The sequence below is a fragment of the Camelus dromedarius genome, chromosome 3, assembly GCF_036321535.1.
Source record: "Camelus dromedarius isolate mCamDro1 chromosome 3, mCamDro1.pat, whole genome shotgun sequence".
In the NCBI taxonomy this organism is placed as follows: Eukaryota; Metazoa; Chordata; class Mammalia; order Artiodactyla; family Camelidae; genus Camelus; species Camelus dromedarius.
This window is the reverse complement of record NC_087438.1, coordinates 2,502,387-2,507,711: the sequence shown is the minus strand read 5'-3', so window position 1 is coordinate 2,507,711 and position 5,325 is coordinate 2,502,387. Positions and strand designations below refer to the sequence as shown.

Here is a 5,325-nt window from a genome sequence, read left to right as displayed (position 1 = left end):
CGGCACATCACCCGAAGGTTCACTCCTGGTGGTGCTCGTTCTCTGGTTTTGGACAAAAGTAAAAAGACATGCATCGTTACCCCACCACACAGGGAATTTTCACTGCCCTGAAAGTTCTCTCCACCTTACCTCAGACCTTGATAACCATTCATCTTTCTACCGTCTCCCACCATCTTCCAGAGGGTCATATAGTCAGGCTCATACGGTATGGAGCCTTTTCAGATTGGCTTCTTCCAGTTAATAATATGTCTTTAAGGTTCCTTCATGGCTTTTCATGGCTGGATAACACACTTCATTTAGCAATGAATGATATTCCGTTTCCTGGAGGCAACACAGTTTACTTATCCATTCACCTACTGAAGGACGTCTTAGTGGCTTTCAAGTTTGGGCAATGACAAATAAAGCTGCTATAAACATCATAGGCAGATTTTTGGGTAACCGTAAGTTCTCAACTCCTTTGGGTAAATACCAAGGGGCATGATTTCCGGGTCATTTGGTCAGTTTTGGTAGAAATGCCAACTGTCTTTCCAAGTGGCTGCGCCGTCTTGCGTCCCCACCAGCTACGAATGAGAGTCTCTGTCGCTCCGTGTCCTCTCCAGCCTCTGGTGCTGTTGGTGTTTTGGATCTGGGCCATTCTGGCAGGCGTGTTAACGTGGGTTTTAATGTGAATGGATCTTGGCATGAGAATGAATTAGGGCAGAACTCACTGCCCTGCAGGCTCTGAACACCGAAGGCGCCAAGAACGGGCACTCGGGGGATATGACTGGGCCAGCCTTGCTGCCTCGACCCATTTCCTAGACGGAAATGGGGCTTCTTGTTAAAGGCAGCACGTCCTTACCCCTGGCTTCCAACCTACTTCATTTTTACCCAGAAAGAGGGAAAAAATAGCCAGGAAATTTCTACTCACAAATTCTGAAGTGGGAACTAGACTTACCATGTTTTGCTCTTATGTATGGTTTTCTGTTTTATATCAGTTCAGCCCAAAGTAAGGTCAGCTTGTCTGGAAATTTCAGATCGAAAGCTATACTATGCATTTAAATTGATATATCAGCCTTGTAATCTCCAAATTAAACTTTTACCAGAAATACTGATTAAATGGTGACCAACAAAGCATCTCTATCGAATCTCACATTGTCTTCCATGGGCAGATGGAGGCAACGTGAAAACTACGGCTGAATCTAAGATCCCGGTCCCTCCCCTGCCCCCTTGGCTGTGTCCTTTCCTGCTGGAAGTGTCAAGGAGATGAAGGCTGTTCAGTTCTTACTGAAGGGGAGACAATTGGAGTGAAAGAGACACATGTGTCACCTGTTCCCCATCCAGACCTCCCTACCTGGAGGGGGACAAGGTGCAGAGTTTGGACCACTCCCCATGTGCCTGCATCCGTCTCCATCCTCTGCTCTGTACTTGCTCCCTGTCTCCCTCCCTCTCATACCCGGCCCCCATCTGCTCGTGAGCCCCCCAGCCCTGGCCACCGTCCCACCTTCACACTCACCTTGCCTGGCGGGGGTCCCCCCACAGGTATTTGGAAGCCCACTTCACCTCACTGTTTCTGGGCGTAGTCTACACCCCCTCATCTGCTCGTTCCCTCCTGTGTGACGTGTGGTGCGGCGTGCGGGGCTGAGCAGGGGCTGCGTGCTGCTGACGCCCGGAGGCGGAGTCCGAGCCCAGCTCAGACAGGACGCGAGGACGGTGCTGCCTGCCCCCGGCACTCAGGGGGCCCCCGCACGACACGGGGGACCTGCCACGCATAGGATGAAAACACCTTAGTGCAGGTCACCTTTCCTCCTAAAGTGACAAATTCGTGGTCTGAGCAACGCCTAGGGAAGGCCCAGGATGTTAGCAGTCAGGCTCTGAATTCCTGCGCCGCCTGAAACAAAACCACCTGAGATTTCCTAACCACGCACAGGCATGCTTGTGTGTGTGTATGTGTGCTTGTGTGTGTGTTGTGTGTGCGTTGCGTGTATGTGTGTGTGCTGCGTGTGGTGTGTGTGTTGTGTGTGCATTATGTGTGTGTTGTGTGGTGTGTGTGTGCATTGCGTGTGTGCTTGTGTGTGTGTTGTGTGTATGTGTGTGTGTGTTGTGTGTGTGTGTGGTGTGTGTGGTGTGTAGTGTGTGGTGTGTGTGCGTTGTATGTGCATTGTGTGTGTTGTGTGTGCAGTGTGTATGTGTGTGTGGTGTGTGTGTGTTGTGTGTGCATTGTGTGTGTGTTGTGTGGTGTGTGTGTGTGGTGTGTGTGGTCTGTCTGGTGTGTGTGCATTGTGGTATGTGTGTGTGTTGTGTGGTGTGTGTGTGTTGTGTGTGCATTGTGTGTATGTGTGTGTGGTGTGTATGGTGTGTGTGTGTTGTGTGTGTATGTGTGTGTGCGCGCGCGCGTGCGCACTGCCAGGCAACCGGCGTCCGCGCCGCGGGGCGCAGGCCCCCGGCTCCCGCACAGGCCCGGCTGTCCCTCCTGCGCCGCTGCGCCGGTTCTGCGCCGTCCACCCGGCGCCCCCGCCGCTTCTCCCGCGCCAGCCCGGGGGGCGAGGCGCTTCTATCCCACGCCTTGAGCAACGGCGTTTCCTTTCCCTTTCCTGTGTGGAAAGAGCGGGAGCAGCAGCCTGCAAACCAGCGCTCGTGGGCGGAAGCGGCCCCCGCCCCCCACCCCCCGGCATCCCGCTCTCAGGCGGCGCGCAGCCGTTTTACACCCGTCTCCCTCCGCACCAAAACAGCGCCTGCGCGGAGAGCCAGGCCCGAGGTCCCGCGGCGCCTAGTTCCGCCCGAAGTTTACCCGAGGGAGACGTGCTCTCAGGGGACGGTTTTGCCCCAGAGCCCTGTGAGCCCCGAGGTCGCAGGACGACGCCCTTCAGCCGCGATTCGCCTGCGAATGTCGCCTCTGACTCCGCCCAGATGACGGGCGGCGAAGGGAAGCGGTCGGGGGCAAACAGCTCGGCCGTGCTGGCCACCCGGCCCCCAGCGTCCTCGCTCGGCTGTGATGTCCCCAGCGCCGCCTGCACGGCCCGGAGGCACAGAGGTCCCGCTTCCAGGTCAGCGTCCAAGGCGGTGATCCCCGTCATCGTGACCTCGACGTCAGGGCCCCGAAACGCCAGTCTAGGGACAGGGTGGGCCGTACACCCGGGGATCCCCGCGGGAAGGAGGGAGTCGAGCACCAGGAGGGAAGAGGAGGGAAAAATAAAGGACCTGAGGCAGAGCAGTGCCTCCCAGCAGGAGGAGAGAACGGGGAGGGAGGCCCCCGGGGGTTTCTCCCCGGGGCTGAATTAGCAGTCACTGCCCTTAAAATCTTTCTGCATCGGGACATCGGTATTTACGCACAGCATTGAAGCTGTCCTTCAGCCAGACGACCAAGTAGCTCTCGGTTTCATTCTCCCTCTTCGGTCTGCAGGAGATCTGTAAGTCTGAGGCTTCTCCCATCACTTCATACTGCATTACGCTCTCTCCACATTTTCCCCTAAACTTCGGCAGGAGTGGTTTTTACGTAAGTAATCATGTTTTTATCATGGTAAAATATACATGATGTACAATTTACCATTTTAGCCATTTTTACGAGCACAGGCTTGTGGCACTAAATACATTCACGTTGCTGTAGGACCGTCATCCCCCATCTGCGGAACTTTTTCATTTTCCCAAACTGAAACCCTGCCCCTATTAAATTAAACCCCCACCCCCTCCAGCCCCAGACAACCACCACTCAGCCTTCCGTTTCTACAGATTTGACACTCCAGGGATCCCACACAGGTGGAGTCACACATTTGTCCTTTGTGACCAGCACGACGCCCTCAAGGTTCATGCACATTGCAGCCTGTGTCAGAATTTATCTTCAAGTCTGAGTAATATTCTTTTCTACAGGCACCCCATGGTGTGTAGCCGTCACCTGCTGAAGGACTCTCAGGTTCCACCAACAGTACACGTGGTGAACAAGTGACTGTTCGTGCTACTGATTTCAATTCTTTTGCATGTATGTCTGGAAGTGGAGTTACTGGGCCATATTCTTTTGAGAAACTGTCCCAGTTTTTCCCACCGCGGCTGCTCCGTTTCACATCCCCACGAGCAGAGCACAGGGGCCCAGAGTCGCCACGCCCTCACCAGCTCCCACTTTCTCTGTTTTCAGTAGCGGCCGCCCTAGCAGGTGTGACGCGCTGTGGCGCTGCGGTTTTGATTTTCAGTCTCCTAGTCTTTAGTGACGTTGAAACCTCATGTGCTCACTGGCCATTTGTAAATGTTTGGAGAAATGTTAAGTCAGGTCCTTTGCCCATTTTTTTAAATTGAGTTGGCCGTTGTTGTCGAGTTGTCAGTAATAATATCTTCCCCACAGATTTCCAAGTTCCCAGCTCTCTTTCTACCATCTGTGCAGGAGATGCGTTGGGCACAGGACGGCAGCCTCATTTTGGAAGTAGAATCTCTTTGGGGCGTAAATTCCAGCCCTTCCCTCCGGCATCATCATGCCTCTCATTTCTGTGCCTTGGTGCAAAACCAGGGTCTGATAATAGTTTCCTCATTCATGAGTCAGTGTATATAAATGTTCCCAGCGCTGAGGCTGGTACATGGTAAGTGCTCGATTAATTTTAGTTGAATCTGAATCTGAATTATCTTTTTTGGTTATTCTCTGAGTGAGCTATATTTCTGAAAGGAGGGGAAAAAAAGAAATGCAATTATCTGACACAAGATACGTTAACCGTGCTTTTTATTCTGTAATGCAATAATAAAGTGAAAGGCCAAGATAAGTGAATTTAATAAAATACTGTACAACACGTGGTGTTTGTATATATTAATGATGCACTTAATGTGTAAAATATTGCATACGCGGCGGGGAGAGGTAATTGCTCTCACGTCCCGCGGGGCCCTGCGCGCCCCCTCGGGCCTGGCTCCGGCCGCGCCTGCTGCCCTGAGCGAGCGGCCGAGCTGCTGGTTTGCACTTGGTTGTCTTCTTCCGCAGAAAATTGTGACAAGAAACCTTCTCGACAAAAACGATACAATGTTTTTCAAAGAGAATCACAGAATATCACGCTCTGGGAAAATAATGGGTAAAAGGAAGCTGGGGCGTTTATATTTCGGGGACAGCAAAGACATTTCCCCCCGATGGACACTCTGTGAGAACCGCCGCGGAGATGAACGTGCTGGGCTGAATCCAGGGACGCCTGCCCCGCCCCGCTCCGGCCCCGCCAGGCTGCGCGGGCAAAGGGTGGCGGGAGGTGGGGGGGGGGTGTTTTAAAAAAGTTGAAATATTCCCTTGTCCCTCACAAATGGTCAGCATCATGCACTTTACACATTTTTGTATAAAAAAAAAAAAAAACATTGTTTTTCCCAGGTTCCCCCTTTGCTCTCAGGCCA

General features: G+C 52.8%; 1 long non-coding RNA gene across 1 annotated transcript; it reads left to right on the top strand.

Moving 5' to 3' along the window:
• Nucleotides 1-2,767: 2,767 nt before the first annotated feature.
• Nucleotides 2,768-4,735, top strand: LOC116150016 (uncharacterized). The gene is made up of 3 exons (XR_004133663.2): nucleotides 2,768-3,023; nucleotides 3,380-3,472; nucleotides 3,844-4,735. It is a non-coding gene; the product is annotated as an uncharacterized LOC116150016 (long non-coding RNA).
• The last annotated feature ends 590 nt before the right edge of the window (nucleotides 4,736-5,325 follow it).